General features: G+C 45.8%; 7 non-coding genes across 7 annotated transcripts; all 7 read left to right on the top strand.

Moving 5' to 3' along the window:
• Positions 1–269: 269 nt before the first annotated feature.
• LOC130347459 (U2 spliceosomal RNA) lies at positions 270–460 on the top strand. Its single transcript, XR_008885384.1, has one exon. It is a non-coding gene; the product is annotated as a U2 spliceosomal RNA (small nuclear RNA).
• A 2,097-nt stretch (positions 461–2,557) lies between these two features.
• On the top strand, positions 2,558–2,748 carry LOC130347458 (U2 spliceosomal RNA). Its single transcript, XR_008885383.1, has one exon. It is a non-coding gene; the product is annotated as a U2 spliceosomal RNA (small nuclear RNA).
• Positions 2,749–4,840: 2,092 nt separating this feature from the next.
• LOC130347457 (U2 spliceosomal RNA) lies at positions 4,841–5,031 on the top strand. The gene has a single exon (XR_008885382.1). It is a non-coding gene; the product is annotated as a U2 spliceosomal RNA (small nuclear RNA).
• A 2,577-nt stretch (positions 5,032–7,608) lies between these two features.
• LOC130347504 (U2 spliceosomal RNA) lies at positions 7,609–7,800 on the top strand. Its single transcript, XR_008885425.1, has one exon. It is a non-coding gene; the product is annotated as a U2 spliceosomal RNA (small nuclear RNA).
• Positions 7,801–9,927: 2,127 nt separating this feature from the next.
• LOC130347456 (U2 spliceosomal RNA) lies at positions 9,928–10,118 on the top strand. The gene has a single exon (XR_008885381.1). It is a non-coding gene; the product is annotated as a U2 spliceosomal RNA (small nuclear RNA).
• Positions 10,119–12,205: 2,087 nt separating this feature from the next.
• Positions 12,206–12,396, top strand: LOC130347455 (U2 spliceosomal RNA). Its single transcript, XR_008885380.1, has one exon. It is a non-coding gene; the product is annotated as a U2 spliceosomal RNA (small nuclear RNA).
• A 2,089-nt stretch (positions 12,397–14,485) lies between these two features.
• LOC130347454 (U2 spliceosomal RNA) lies at positions 14,486–14,676 on the top strand. The gene has a single exon (XR_008885379.1). It is a non-coding gene; the product is annotated as a U2 spliceosomal RNA (small nuclear RNA).
• Positions 14,677–16,651: the final 1,975 nt, after the last annotated feature.

Here is a 16,651-nt window from a genome sequence, read left to right as displayed (position 1 = left end):
CCAGTGTCACATGCAAGTAGGAGGAGTAAGAAGGGTTCCTGGCAAATCCGGGTTATGGATTGCATTTAAAAAGGCCCCGTGGGAGTGCAATGGGCCCCTGTCTTGCTGCTTAGCAATAATGGTATGGGTTTAGGTTCTGCTGTGTGTACTGGTGGTTGACTGCCCCCCAGCCCAGAGTGTGCATGGAAAATTGTCTGGCAGCCTCCCTGACAGCAAGCAGTGATAGTGCCCATGAAGGGGACCTTGTTGGGCCCGCCCCTTTCACGGTTATCGCTTCTCGGCCTTTTGGCTAAGATCAAGTGTAGTATCTGTTCTTATCAGTTTAATATCTGATACGTCCCCTATCTGGGGACCATATATTAAATGGATTTTTGAGAACGGGGGCCGATTTCGAAGCTTGCTTCCGTCGCCCTATGCATTGACCCGATATGGCAGTATCTTCGGGTACAGTGCACCACCCCCTTACAGGGTTAAAAAGAAAGATTCCTACTTTCATTGCTACCTGCTTGCTGGCTAGCCAGCTAGCCAGCCCTGTGGGCCTTGCTGCTGCTGCAGCCAAAAAACAAAAGGTGGTGCTGCTGCTGCTTCTGCTGCTTCTGCTTCTGCTTGTGTCTGGCCCCTGTTGGAGCGTCCAGGCACAGGACTTCTGCTGCTGCTGACTAAATGGCCTCCTTAATTGGATCATTTGAGTAGCCAGCACACCTGTGCAGGTAGGGCATGACATGATAGGCAGCTGCCTTGATAGCGGGTGGGTGCTGAATGTTCCTAATTGACAAAATAAGATTAATGCTTATGAAGAAATATAAAATCTCATCCCTTCCCCAATATCGCGCCACACCCCTACCCCTTAATTCCCTGGTTGAACGTGATGGACATATGTCTTTTTTCGACCGTACTAACTATGTAACTATGTAACATAACATGGGGGGGGGGGGTCTCCTGGCTGTTCACACAGGTGTGTCATTGCTGTACATTGACCATGCATTGCTTCTGTGGTATTGCAAAGGCAAAGACAAATGCTTCCAGCCATCCATTGCACTAATGGATTGGTCATCAGCTGGCTGTCTATGTCCCGCATCAATATAGACCAAAGTACAGAGGGTTAGGCTATGCTATTGTGCACCTACCTGATGCATCAGAAGGTGCGAGGCCCTTGCTAAATTCTGTGCACAGACTTTGAGATCTATGCTTTAGACTGTATCTAAACCTGCTCCACATGGACTGACATTCTGGCCTACTTTCAGCCGATGCGACTTGTCTGTCGCTGAACAGTCGCTTTTTATGTATTCAGCACCTATGTATAATGTTGTAAAAATGCTCTAGAAGCTAAAGTCGCAGAAATGTCACACATATTTGGCCTGCAACTTTCTGTGCGACAAATTCAGACAGGAAAAATCAGTATAAATCCTTAGAAAATTATCCCCCAGTGTCTCCATCTGCTGGCGGTATTGAATAAGCATTGCTGCACTGATGGGGTATGCATTAGACGAAAAAAAAGAAGAAAAAGAAGAATAATACGCCCAGAAAAGAGGCGAAAAGGAGAAAAACGTAAAAAAACGTGAAAAAAAAGTAAGAGGAAGAGAAGGGAAAAAAAGGTGGAAATGGGTTTAAAAGTGATTTCGGCGGAGAATATATATATATATATATATATATATATATATATATATATATATATATATATATATGCGCACACACACACATAGATATAAACGTATTCTCCGTTGAGATATTGCAGCCGCTGCTGTGTCCAGGCCCAGGAGCCTTAGCACTGTGCTGTGATGTCACTCAATACCACTGACATCACTAGGTGTAAACAACATCTCTCCTTTGCTGTGTATGTGACTATGGAGCTGTTTGGTGATGTCGTCTATTACGGCCTTCATAGAAGCAACAGGAGATTGTTGCATCCATCTTGAACCCTCAGAACTACAGTGCTATGATGTCACTCACTTCCACAGGCCTTGCAGAGTGTAAACAACAACAACCCAGCTTTGTTGTGTATGTAACCAAAGGGATTTGTGATGTCACCTAGAACCTTCACAGCAGCGACAGCTTTATGAGGAGCATCAGCACTGCTCTGCCTGAGCAGAACCATCACCGCCATAGGTTGTCAAATAACCCGGATTTAACCCACACAGGTAAGTCCAATGGGGTGCAGGCATGTCCTCTATGCTTACAGCTTCCCGTGGGTGTTGGTTTGATACCGTTTGGGGACAGCCAAGGAGGCATCTGCAGGCAACAAAGGTAGGTGTGTGCTTGTGTGTGTGTTTCCTATGCAGATCCTAAGCCCAGTGTCACATGCAAGTAGGAGGAGTAAGAAGGGTTCCTGGCAAATCCGGGTTATGGATTGCATTTAAAAAGGCCCCGTGGGAGTGCAATGGGCCCCTGTCTTGCTGCTTAGCAATAATGGTATGGGTTTAGGTTCTGCTGTGTGTACTGGTGGTTGACTGCCCCCCAGCCCAGAGTGTGCATGGAAAATTGTCTGGCAGCCTCCCTGACAGCAAGCAGTGATAGTGCCCATGAAGGGGACCTTGTTGGGCCCGCCCCTTTCACGGTTATCGCTTCTCGGCCTTTTGGCTAAGATCAAGTGTAGTATCTGTTCTTATCAGTTTAATATCTGATACGTCCCCTATCTGGGGACCATATATTAAATGGATTTTTGAGAACGGGGGCCGATTTCGAAGCTTGCTTCCGTCGCCCTATGCATTGACCCGATATGGCAGTATCTTCGGGTACAGTGCACCACCCCCTTACAGGGTTAAAAAGAAAGATTCCTACTTTCATTGCTACCTGCTTGCTGGCTAGCCAGCTAGCCAGCCCTGTGGGCCTTGCTGCTGCTGCAGCCAAAAAACAAAAGGTGGTGCTGCTGCTGCTTCTGCTGCTTCTGCTTCTGCTTGTGTCTGGCCCCTGTTGGAGCGTCCAGGCACAGGACTTCTGCTGCTGCTGACTAAATGGCCTCCTTAATTGGATCATTTGAGTAGCCAGCACACCTGTGCAGGTAGGGCATGACATGATAGGCAGCTGCCTTGATAGCGGGTGGGTGCTGAATGTTCCTAATTGACAAAATAAGATTAATGCTTATGAAGAAATATAAAATCTCATCCCTTCCCCAATATCGCGCCACACCCCTACCCCTTAATTCCCTGGTTGAACGTGATGGACATATGTCTTTTTTCGACCGTACTAACTATGTAACTATGTAACATAACATGGGGGGGGGGGGGGGGGGGGGTCTCCTGGCTGTTCACACAGGTGTGTCATTGCTGTACATTGACCATGCATTGCTTCTGTGGTATTGCAAAGGCAAAGACAAATGCTTCCAGCCATCCATTGCACTAATGGATTGGTCATCAGCTGGCTGTCTATGTCCCGCATCAATATAGACCAAAGTACAGAGGGTTAGGCTATGCTATTGTGCACCTACCTGATGCATCAGAAGGTGCGAGGCCCTTGCTAAATTCGGTGCACAGACTTTGAGATCTATGCTTTAGACTGTATCTAAACCTGCTCCAACATGGACTGACATTCTGGCCTACTTTCAGCCGATGCGACTTGTCTGTCGCTGAACAGTCGCTTTTTATGTATTCAGCACCTATGTATAATGTTGTAAAAATGCTCTAGAAGCTAAAGTCGCAGAAATGTCACACATATTTGGCCTGCAACTTTCTGTGCGACAAATTCAGACAGGAAAAATCAGTATAAATCCTTAGAAAATTATCCCCCAGTGTCTCCATCTGCTGGCGGTATTGAATAAGCATTGCTGCACTGATGGGGTATGCATTAGACGAAAAAAAAGAAGAAAAAGAAGAATAATACGCCCAGAAAAGAGGCGAAAAGGAGAAAAACGTAAAAAAACGTGAAAAAAAAGTAAGAGGAAGAGAAGGGAAAAAAAGGTGGAAATGGGTTTAAAAGTGATTTCGGCGGAGAAATATATATATATATATATATATATATATATATATATATATGCGCACACACACACATAGATATAAACGTATTCTCCGTTGAGATATTGCAGCCGCTGCTGTGTCCAGGCCCAGGAGCCTTAGCACTGTGCTGTGATGTCACTCAATACCACTGACATCACTAGGTGTAAACAACATCTCTCCTTTGCTGTGTATGTGACTATGGAGCTGTTTGGTGATGTCGTCTATTACGGCCTTCATAGAAGCAACAGGAGATTGTTGCATCCATCTTGAACCCTCAGAACTACAGTGCTATGATGTCACTCACTTCCACAGGCCTTGCAGAGTGTAAACAACAACAACCCAGCTTTGTTGTGTATGTAACCAAAGGGATTTGTGATGTCACCTAGAACCTTCACAGCAGCGACAGCTTTATGAGGAGCATCAGCACTGCTCTGCCTGAGCAGAACCATCACCGCCATAGGTTGTCAAATAACCCGGATTTAACCCACACAGGTAAGTCCAATGGGGTGCAGGCATGTCCTCTATGCTTACAGCTTCCCGTGGGTGTTGGTTTGATACCGTTTGGGGACAGCCAAGGAGGCATCTGCAGGCAACAAAGGTAGGTGTGTGCTTGTGTGTGTGTTTCCTATGCAGATCCTAAGCCCAGTGTCACATGCAAGTAGGAGGAGTAAGAAGGGTTCCTGGCAAATCCGGGTTATGGATTGCATTTAAAAAGGCCCCGTGGGAGTGCAATGGGCCCCTGTCTTGCTGCTTAGCAATAATGGTATGGGTTTAGGTTCTGCTGTGTGTACTGGTGGTTGACTGCCCCCCAGCCCAGAGTGTGCATGGAAAATTGTCTGGCAGCCTCCCTGACAGCAAGCAGTGATAGTGCCCATGAAGGGGACCTTGTTGGGCCCGCCCCTTTCACGGTTATCGCTTCTCGGCCTTTTGGCTAAGATCAAGTGTAGTATCTGTTCTTATCAGTTTAATATCTGATACGTCCCCTATCTGGGGACCATATATTAAATGGATTTTTGAGAACGGGGGCCGATTTCGAAGCTTGCTTCCGTCGCCCTATGCATTGACCCGATATGGCAGTATCTTCGGGTACAGTGCACCACCCCCTTACAGGGTTAAAAAGAAAGATTCCTACTTTCATTGCTACCTGCTTGCTGGCTAGCCAGCTAGCCAGCCCTGTGGGCCTTGCTGCTGCTGCAGCCAAAAAACAAAAGGTGGTGCTGCTGCTGCTTCTGCTGCTTCTGCTTCTGCTTGTGTCTGGCCCCTGTTGGAGCGTCCAGGCACAGGACTTCTGCTGCTGCTGACTAAATGGCCTCCTTAATTGGATCATTTGAGTAGCCAGCACACCTGTGCAGGTAGGGCATGACATGATAGGCAGCTGCCTTGATAGCGGGTGGGTGCTGAATGTTCCTAATTGACAAAATAAGATTAATGCTTATGAAGAAATATAAAATCTCATCCCTTCCCCAATATCGCGCCACACCCCTACCCCTTAATTCCCTGGTTGAACGTGATGGACATATGTCTTTTTTCGACCGTACTAACTATGTAACTATGTAACATAACATGGGGGGGGGGGGGTCTCCTGGCTGTTCACACAGGTGTGTCATTGCTGTACATTGACCATGCATTGCTTCTGTGGTATTGCAAAGGCAAAGACAAATGCTTCCAGCCATCCATTGCACTAATGGATTGGTCATCAGCTGGCTGTCTATGTCCCGCATCAATATAGACCAAAGTACAGAGGGTTAGGCTATGCTATTGTGCACCTACCTGATGCATCAGAAGGTGCGAGGCCCTTGCTAAATTCTGTGCACAGACTTTGAGATCTATGCTTTAGACTGTATCTAAACCTGCTCCAACATGGACTGACATTCTGGCCTACTTTCAGCCGATGCGACTTGTCTGTCGCTGAACAGTCGCTTTTTATGTATTCAGCACCTATGTATAATGTTGTAAAAATGCTCTAGAAGCTAAAGTCGCAGAAATGTCACACATATTTGGCCTGCAACTTTCTGTGCGACAAATTCAGACAGGAAAAATCAGTATAAATCCTTAGAAAATTATCCCCCAGTGTCTCCATCTGCTGGCGGTATTGAATAAGCATTGCTGCACTGATGGGGTATGCATTAGACGAAAAAAAAGAAGAAAAAGAAGAATAATACGCCCAGAAAAGAGGCGAAAAGGAGAAAAACGTAAAAAAACGTGAAAAAAAAGTAAGAGGAAGAGAAGTGAAAAAAAGGTGGAAATGGGTTTAAAAGTGATTTCGGCGGAGAATATATATATATATATATATATATATATATATATATATATATATGCGCACACACACACATAGATATAAACGTATTCTCCGTTGAGATATTGCAGCCGCTGCTGTGTCCAGGCCCAGGAGCCTTAGCACTGTGCTGTGATGTCACTCAATACCACTGACATCACTAGGTGTAAACAACATCTCTCCTTTGCTGTGTATGTGACTATGGAGCTGTTTGGTGATGTCGTCTATTACGGCCTTCATAGAAGCAACAGGAGATTGTTGCATCCATCTTGAACCCTCAGAACTACAGTGCTATGATGTCACTCACTTCCACAGGCCTTGCAGAGTGTAAACAACAACAACCCAGCTTTGTTGTGTATGTAACCAAAGGGATTTGTGATTAGTGTTGCTCACGAATATTCGCAATTCGAATATTATTCGCGAATATCGCATATTCGCGAATTCGCGAATTTCGCGAATATAGCGCTATATATTCGTAATTACGAATATTCGTTTTTTTTTTTTTTTTTTTTTCACAGTACACATCACAGTGATCATCCCTCTCTGCTTCCAGCTTGTGTGGTGTAAAGAAGCCTCTAATACTACTGTGTGAGACTGGCACGCGAAAATTCGCATATGCGAAAATTCGCATATGCGAAAATTAGCACATGCGAATTTTCACATATGCGAATTTTCGCGTATGTTAATTTTGTATATGCTAATATGCACATATGATAGTTTTCGCATGCGCGAATGTTCGCATATGCGAAAATAAAACGGGAATATAACGAATATGCGAATATTCGCGAATATATGACGAATATTCGTTGCAGAGTGTAAACAACAACAACCCAGCTTTGTTGTGTATGTAACCATAGGGATTATTGTGATGTCACCTAGAACCTTCACAGCAGCGACAGCTTTATGAGGAGCATCAGCACTGCTCTGCCTGAGCAGAACCATCACCGCCATAGGTTGTCAAATAACCCGGATTTAACCCACACAGGTAAGTCCAATGGGGTGCAGGCATGTCCTCTATGCTTACAGCTTCCCGTGGGTGTTGGTTTGATACCGTTTGGGGACAGCCAAGGAGGCATCTGCAGGCAACAAAGGTAGGTGTGTGCTTGTGTGTGTGTTTCCTATGCAGATCCTAAGCCCAGTGTCACATGCAAGTAGGAGGAGTAAGAAGGGTTCCTGGCAAATCCGGGTTATGGATTGCATTTAAAAAGGCCCCGTGGGAGTGCAATGGGCCCCTGTCTTGCTGCTTAGCAATAATGGTATGGGTTTAGGTTCTGCTGTGTGTACTGGTGGTTGACTGCCCCCCAGCCCAGAGTGTGCATGGAAAATTGTCTGGCAGCCTCCCTGACAGCAAGCAGTGATAGTGCCCATGAAGGGCACCTTGTTGGGCCCGCCCCTTTCACGGTTATCGCTTCTCGGCCTTTTGGCTAAGATCAAGTGTAGTATCTGTTCTTATCAGTTTAATATCTGATACGTCCCCTATCTGGGGACCATATATTAAATGGATTTTTGAGAACGGGGGCCGATTTCGAAGCTTGCTTCCGTCGCCCTATGCATTGACCCGATATGGCAGTATCTTCGGGGTACAGTGCACCACCCCCTTACAGGGTTAAAAAGAAAGATTCCTACTTTCATTGCTACCTGCTTGCTGGCTAGCCAGCTAGCCAGCCCTGTGGGCCTTGCTGCTGCTGCAGCCAAAAAACAAAAGGTGGTGCTGCTGCTGCTTCTGCTGCTTCTGCTTCTGCTTGTGTCTGGCCGCTGTTGGAGCGTCCAGGCACAGGACTTCTGCTGCTGCTGACTAAATGGCCTCCTTAATTGGATCATTTGAGTAGCCAGCACACCTGTGCAGGTAGGGCATGACATGATAGGCAGCTGCCTTGATAGCGGGTGGGTGCTGAATGTTCCTAATTGACAAAATAAGATTAATGCTTATGAAGAAATATAAAATCTCATCCCTTCCCCAATATCGCGCCACACCCCCTACCCCTTAATTCCCTGGTTGAACTTGATGGACATATGTCTTTTTTCGACCGTACTAACTATGTAACTATGTAACATAACATGGGGGGGGGGGGGTCTCCTGGGCTGTTCACACAGGTGTGTCATTGCTGTACATTGACCATGCATTGCTTCTGTGGTATTGCAAAGGCAAAGACAAATGCTTCCAGCCATCCATTGCACTAATGGATTGGTCATCAGCTGGCTGTCTATGTCCCGCATCAATATAGACCAAAGTACAGAGGGTTAGGCTATGCTATTGTGCACCTACCTGATGCATCAGAAGGTGCGAGGCCCTTGCTAAATTCTGTGCACAGACTTTGAGATCTATACTTTAGACTGTATCTAAACCTGCTCCAACATGGACTGACATTCTGGCCTACTTTCAGCCGATGCGACTTGTCTGTCGCTGAACAGTCGCTTTTTATGTATTCAGCACCTATGTATAATGTTGTAAAAATGCTCTAGAAGCTAAAGTCGCAGAAATGTCACACATATTTGGCCTGCAACTTTCTGTGCGACAAATTCAGACAGGAAAAATCAGTATAAATCCTTAGAAAATTATCCCCCAGTGTCTCCATCTGCTGGCGGTATTGAATAAGCATTGCTGCACTGATGGGGTATGCATTAGACGAAAAAAAAGAAGAAAAAGAAGAATAATACGCCCAGAAAAGAGGCGAAAAGGAGAAAAACGTAAAAAAACGTGAAAAAAAAGTAAGAGGAAGAGAAGGGAAAAAAAAGGTGGAAATGGGTTTAAAAGTGATTTCGGCGGAGAAATATATATATATATATATATATATATATATATATATATTATATATATACGCGCACACACACACATATATATAAACGTATTCTCCGTTGAGATATTGCAGCCGCTGCTGTGTCCAGGCCCAGGAGCCTTAGCACTGTGCTGTGATGTCACTCAATACCACTGACATCACTAGGTGTAAACAACATCTCTCCTTTGCTGTGTATGTGATAACAACATCTCTCCTTTGCTGTGTATGTGACTATGGAGCTGTTTGGTGATGTCGTCTATTATGGCCTTCATAGAAGCAACAGGAGATTGTTGCATCCATCTAGAACCCTCAGAACTACAGTGCTATGATGTCACTCACTTCCACAGGCCTTGCAGAGTGTAAACAACAACAACCCAGCTTTGTTGTGTATGTAACCATAGGGATTTGTGATGTCACCTAGAACCTTCACAGCAGCGACAGCTTTATGAGGAGCATCAGCACTGCTCTGCCTGAGCAGAACCATCACCGCCATAGGTTGTCAAATAACCCGGATTTAACCCACACAGGTAAGTCCAATGGGGTGCAGGCATGTCCTCTATGCTTACAGCTTCCCGTGGGTGTTGGTTTGATACCGTTTGGGGACAGCCAAGGAGGCATCTGCAGGCAACAAAGGTAGGTGTGTGCTTGTGTGTGTGTTTCCTATGCAGATCCTAAGCCCAGTGTCACATGCAAGTAGGAGGAGTAAGAAGGGTTCCTGGCAAATCCGGGTTATGGATTGCATTTAAAAAGGCCCCGTGGGAGTGCAATGGGCCCCTGTCTTGCTGCTTAGCAATAATGGTATGGGTTTAGGTTCTGCTGTGTGTACTGGTGGTTGACTGCCCCCCAGCCCAGAGTGTGCATGGAAAATTGTCTGGCAGCCTCCCTGACAGCAAGCAGTGATAGTGCCCATGAAGGGCACCTTGTTGGGCCCGCCCCTTTCACGGTTATCGCTTCTCGGCCTTTTGGCTAAGATCAAGTGTAGTATCTGTTCTTATCAGTTTAATATCTGATACGTCCCCTATCTGGGGACCATATATTAAATGGATTTTTGAGAACGGGGGCCGATTTCGAAGCTTGCTTCCGTCGCCCTATGCATTGACCCGATATGGCAGTATCTTCGGGTACAGTGCACCACCCCCTTACAGGGTTAAAAAGAAAGATTCCTACTTTCATTGCTACCTGCTTGCTGGCTAGCCAGCTAGCCAGCCCTGTGGGCCTTGCTGCTGCTGCAGCCAAAAAACAAAAGGTGGTGCTGCTGCTGCTTCTGCTGCTTCTGCTTCTGCTTGTGTCTGGCCGCTGTTGGAGCATCCAGGCACAGGACTTCTGCTGCTGCTGACTAAATGGCCTCCTTAATTGGATCATTTGAGTAGCCAGCACACCTGTGCAGGTAGGGCATGACATGATAGGCAGCTGCCTTGATAGCGGGTGGGTGCTGAATGTTCCTAATTGACAAAATAAGATTAATGCTTATGAAGAAATATAAAATCTCATCCCTTCCCCAATATCGCGCCACACCCCTACCCCTTAATTCCCTGGTTGAACTTGATGGACATATGTCTTTTTTCGACCGTACTAACTATGTAACTATGTAACATAACATGGGGGGGGGGGGGGGTCTCCTGGCTGTTCACACAGGTGTGTCATTGCTGTACATTGACCATGCATTGCTTCTGTGGTATTGCAAAGGCAAAGACAAATGCTTCCAGCCATCCATTGCACTAATGGATTGGTCATCAGCTGGCTGTCTATGTCCCGCATCAATATAGACCAAAGTACAGAGGGTTAGGCTATGCTATTGTGCACCTACCTGATGCATCAGAAGGTGCGAGGCCCTTGCTAAATTCTGTGCACAGACTTTGAGATCTATACTTTAGACTGTATCTAAACCTGCTCCAACATGGACTGACATTCTGGCCTACTTTCAGCCGATGCGACTTGTCTGTCGCTGAACAGTCGCTTTTTATGTATTCAGCACCTATGTATAATGTTGTAAAAATGCTCTAGAAGCTAAAGTCGCAGAAATGTCACACATATTTGGCCTGCAACTTTCTGTGCGACAAATTCAGACAGGAAAAATCAGTATAAATCCTTAGAAAATTATCCCCCAGTGTCTCCATCTGCTGGCGGTATTGAATAAGCATTGCTGCACTGATGGGGTATGCATTAGACGAAAAAAAAGAAGAAAAGAAGAATAATACGCCCAGAAAAGAGGCGAAAAGGAGAAAAACGTAAAAAAAACGTGAAAAAAAAGTAAGAGGAAGAGAAGGGAAAAAAAGGTGGAAATGGGTTTAAAAGTGATTTCGGCGGAGAAATATATATATATATATATATATATATATATATATATATATACGCGCACACACACACATATATATAAACGTATTCTCCGTTGAGATATTGCAGCCGCTGCTGTGTCCAGGCCAGGAGCCTTAGCACTGTGCTGTGATGTCACTCAATACCACTGACATCACTAGGTGTAAACAACATCTCTCCTTTGCTGTGTATGTGACTATGGAGCTGTTTGGTGATGTCGTCTATTATGGCCTTCATAGAAGCAACAGGAGATTGTTGCATCCATCTAGAACCCTCAGAACTACAGTGCTATGATGTCACTCACTTCCACAGGCCTTGCAGAGTGTAAACAACAACAACCCAGCTTTGTTGTGTATGTAACCATAGGGATTTGTGATGTCACCTAGAACCTTCACAGCAGCGACAGCTTTATGAGGAGCATCAGCACTGCTCTGCCTGAGCAGAACCATCACCGCCATAGGTTGTCAAATAACCCGGATTTAACCCACACAGGTAAGTCCAATGGGGTGCAGGCATGTCCTCTATGCTTACAGCTTCCCGTGGGTGTTGGTTTGATACCGTTTGGGGACAGCCAAGGAGGCATCTGCAGGCAACAAAGGTAGGTGTGTGCTTGTGTGTGTGTTTCCTATGCAGATCCTAAGCCCAGTGTCACATGCAAGTAGGAGGAGTAAGAAGGGTTCCTGGCAAATCCGGGTTATGGATTGCATTTAAAAAGGCCCCGTGGGAGTGCAATGGGCCCCTGTCTTGCTGCTTAGCAATAATGGTATGGGTTTAGGTTCTGCTGTGTGTACTGGTGGTTGACTGCCCCCCAGCCCAGAGTGTGCATGGAAAATTGTCTGGCAGCCTCCCTGACAGCAAGCAGTGATAGTGCCCATGAAGGGCACCTTGTTGGGCCCGCCCCTTTCACGGTTATCGCTTCTCGGCCTTTTGGCTAAGATCAAGTGTAGTATCTGTTCTTATCAGTTTAATATCTGATACGTCCCCTATCTGGGGACCATATATTAAATGGATTTTTGAGAACGGGGGCCGATTTCGAAGCTTGCTTCCGTCGCCCTATGCATTGACCCGATATGGCAGTATCTTCGGGTACAGTGCACCACCCCCTTACAGGGTTAAAAAGAAAGATTCCTACTTTCATTGCTACCTGCTTGCTGGCTAGCCAGCTAGCCAGCCCTGTGGGCCTTGCTGCTGCTGCAGCCAAAAAACAAAAGGTGGTGCTGCTGCTGCTTCTGCTGCTTCTGCTTCTGCTTGTGTCTGGCCGCTGTTGGAGCATCCAGGCACAGGACTTCTGCTGCTGCTGACTAAATGGCCTCCTTAATTGGATCATTTGAGTAGCCAGCACACCTGTGCAGGTAGGGCATGACATGATAGGCAGCTGCCTTGATAGCGGGGTGGGTGCTGAATGTTCCTAATTGACAAAATAAGATTAATGCTTATGAAGAAATATAAAATCTCATCCCTTCCCCAATATCGCGCCACACCCCTACCCCTTAATTCCCTGGTTGAACTTGATGGACATATGTCTTTTTTCGACCGTACTAACTATGTAACTATGTAACATAACATGGGGGGGGGGGGGGGTCTCCTGGCTGTTCACACAGGTGTGTCATTGCTGTACATTGACCATGCATTGCTTCTGTGGTATTGCAAAGGCAAAGACAAATGCTTCCAGCCATCCATTGCACTAATGGATTGGTCATCAGCTGGCTGTCTATGTCCCGCATCAATATAGACCAAAGTACAGAGGGTTAGGCTATGCTATTGTGCACCTACCTGATGCATCAGAAGGTGCGAGGCCCTTGCTAAATTCTGTGCACAGACTTTGAGATCTATACTTTAGACTGTATCTAAACCTGCTCCAACATGGACTGACATTCTGGCCTACTTTCAGCCGATGCGACTTGTCTGTCGCTGAACAGTCGCTTTTTATGTATTCAGCACCTATGTATAATGTTGTAAAAATGCTCTAGAAGCTAAAGTCGCAGAAATGTCACACATATTTGGCCTGCAACTTTCTGTGCGACAAATTCAGACAGGAAAAATCAGTATAAATCCTTAGAAAATTATCCCCCAGTGTCTCCATCTGCTGGCGGTATTGAATAAGCATTGCTGCACTGATGGGGTATGCATTAGACGAAAAAAAGAAGAAAAAGAAGAATAATACGCCCAGAAAAGAGGCGAAAAGGAGAAAAACGTAAAAAAACGTGAAAAAAAAGTAAGAGGAAGAGAAGGGAAAAAAAGGTGGAAATGGGTTTAAAAGTGATTTCGGCGGAGAAATATATATATATATATATATATATATATATATATATATATACGCGCACACACACACATATATATAAACGTATTCTCCGTTGAGATATTGCAGCCGCTGCTGTGTCCAGGCCCAGGAGCCTTAGCACTGTGCTGTGATGTCACTCAATACCACTGACATCACTAGGTGTAAACAACATCTCTCCTTTGCTGTGTATGTGACTATGGAGCTGTTTGGTGATGTCGTCTATTATGGCCTTCATAGAAGCAACAGGAGATTGTTGCATCCATCTAGAACCCTCAGAACTACAGTGCTATGATGTCACTCACTTCCACAGGCCTTGCAGAGTGTAAACAACAACAACCCAGCTTTGTTGTGTATGTAACCATAGGGATTTGTGATGTCACCTAGAACCTTCACAGCAGCGACAGCTTTATGAGGAGCATCAGCACTGCTCTGCCTGAGCAGAACCATCACCGCCATAGGTTGTCAAATAACCCGGATTTAACCCACACAGGTAAGTCCAATGGGGTGCAGGCATGTCCTCTATGCTTACAGCTTCCCGTGGGTGTTGGTTTGATACCGTTTGGGGACAGCCAAGGAGGCATCTGCAGGCAACAAAGGTAGGTGTGTGCTTGTGTGTGTGTTTCCTATGCAGATCCTAAGCCCAGTGTCACATGCAAGTAGGAGGAGTAAGAAGGGTTCCTGGCAAATCCGGGTTATGGATTGCATTTAAAAAGGCCCCGTGGGAGTGCAATGGGCCCCTGTCTTGCTGCTTAGCAATAATGGTATGGGTTTAGGTTCTGCTGTGTGTACTGGTGGTTGACTGCCCCCCAGCCCAGAGTGTGCATGGAAAAATTGTCTGGCAGCCTCCCTGACAGCAAGCAGTGATAGTGCCCATGAAGGGCACCTTGTTGGGCCCGCCCCTTTCACGGTTATCGCTTCTCGGCCTTTTGGCTAAGATCAAGTGTAGTATCTGTTCTTATCAGTTTAATATCTGATACGTCCCCTATCTGGGGACCATATATTAAATGGATTTTTGAGAACGGGGGCCGATTTCGAAGCTTGCTTCCGTCGCCCTATGCATTGACCCGATATGGCAGTATCTTCGGGTACAGTGCACCACCCCCTTACAGGGTTAAAAAGAAAGATTCCTACTTTCATTGCTACCTGCTTGCTGGCTAGCCAGCTAGCCAGCCCTGTGGGCCTTGCTGCTGCTGCAGCCAAAAAACAAAAGGTGGTGCTGCTGCTGCTTCTGCTGCTTCTGCTTCTGCTTGTGTCTGGCCGCTGTTGGAGCATCCAGGCACAGGACTTCTGCTGCTGCTGACTAAATGGCCTCCTTAATTGGATCATTTGAGTAGCCAGCACACCTGTGCAGGTAGGGCATGACATGATAGGCAGCTGCCTTGATAGCGGGTGGGTGCTGAATGTTCCTAATTGACAAAATAAGATTAATGCTTATGAAGAAATATAAAATCTCATCCCTTCCCCAATATCGCGCCACACCCCTACCCCTTAATTCCCTGGTTGAACTTGATGGACATATGTCTTTTTTCGACCGTACTAACTATGTAACTATGTAACATAACATGGGGGGGGGGGGGGGGGGGGTCTCCTGGCTGTTCACACAGGTGTGTCATTGCTGTACATTGACCATGCATTGCTTCTGTGGTATTGCAAAGGCAAAGACAAATGCTTCCAGCCATCCATTGCACTAATGGATTGGTCATCAGCTGGCTGTCTATGTCCCGCATCAATATAGACCAAAGTACAGAGGGTTAGGCTATGCTATTGTGCACCTACCTGATGCATCAGAAGGTGCAAGGCCCTTGCTAAATTCTGTGCACAGACTTTGAGATCTATACTTTAGACTGTATCTAAACCTGCTCCAACATGGACTGACATTCTGGCCTACTTTCAGCCGATGCGACTTGTCTGTCGCTGAACAGTCGCTTTTTATGTATTCAGCACCTATGTATAATGTTGTAAAAATGCTCTAGAAGCTAAAGTCGCAGAAATGTCACACATATTTGGCCTGCAACTTTCTGTGCGACAAATTCAGACAGGAAAAATCAGTATAAATCCTTAGAAAATTATCCCCCAGTGTCTCCATCTGCTGGCGGTATTGAATAAGCATTGCTGCACTGATGGGGTATGCATTAGACGAAAAAAAAGAAGAAAAAGAAGAATAATACGCCCAGAAAAGAGGCGAAAAGGAGAAAAACGTAAAAAAACGTGAAAAAAAAGTAAGAGGAAGAGAAGGGAAAAAAAGGTGGAAATGGGTTTAAAAGTGATTTCGGCGGAGAAATATATATATATATATATATATATATATATATATATATATATATATACGCGCACACACACACATATATATAAACGTATTCTCCGTTGAGATATTGCAGCCGCTGCTGTGTCCAGGCCCAGGAGCCTTAGCACTGTGCTGTGATGTCACTCAATACCACTGACATCACTAGGTGTAAACAACATCTCTCCTTTGCTGTGTATGTGACTATGGAGCTGTTTGGTGATGTCGTCTATTATGGCCTTCATAGAAGCAACAGGAGATTGTTGCATCCATCTAGAACCCTCAGAACTACAGTGCTATGATGTCACTCACTTCCACAGGCCTTGCAGAGTGTAAACAACAACAACCCAGCTTTGTTGTGTATGTAACCATAGGGATTTGTGATGTCACCTAGAACCTTCACAGCAGCGACAGCTTTATGAGGAGCATCAGCACTGCTCTGCCTGAGCAGAACCATCACCGCCATAGGTTGTCAAATAACCCGGATTTAACCCACACAGGTAAGTCCAATGGGGTGCAGGCATGTCCTCTATGCTTACAGCTTCCCGTGGGTGTTGGTTTGATACCGTTTGGGGACAGCCAAGGAGGCATCTGCAGGCAACAAAGGTAGGTGTGTGCTTGTGTGTGTGTTTCCTATGCAGATCCTAAGCCCAGTGTCACATGCAAGTAGGAGGAGTAAGAAGGGTTCCTGGCAAATCCGGGTTATGGATTGCATTTAAAAAGGCCCCGTGGGAGTGCAATGGGCCCCTGTCTTGCTGCTTAGCAATAATGGTATGGGTTTAGGTTCTGCTGTGT

The sequence above is a fragment of the Hyla sarda genome, unplaced genomic scaffold (assembly GCF_029499605.1).
Source record: "Hyla sarda isolate aHylSar1 unplaced genomic scaffold, aHylSar1.hap1 scaffold_839, whole genome shotgun sequence".
Classification (NCBI taxonomy): Eukaryota; Metazoa; Chordata; class Amphibia; order Anura; family Hylidae; genus Hyla; species Hyla sarda.
Note: the sequence above shows the minus strand (reverse complement) of the source record. Positions and strands in the feature narration are given on the sequence as shown.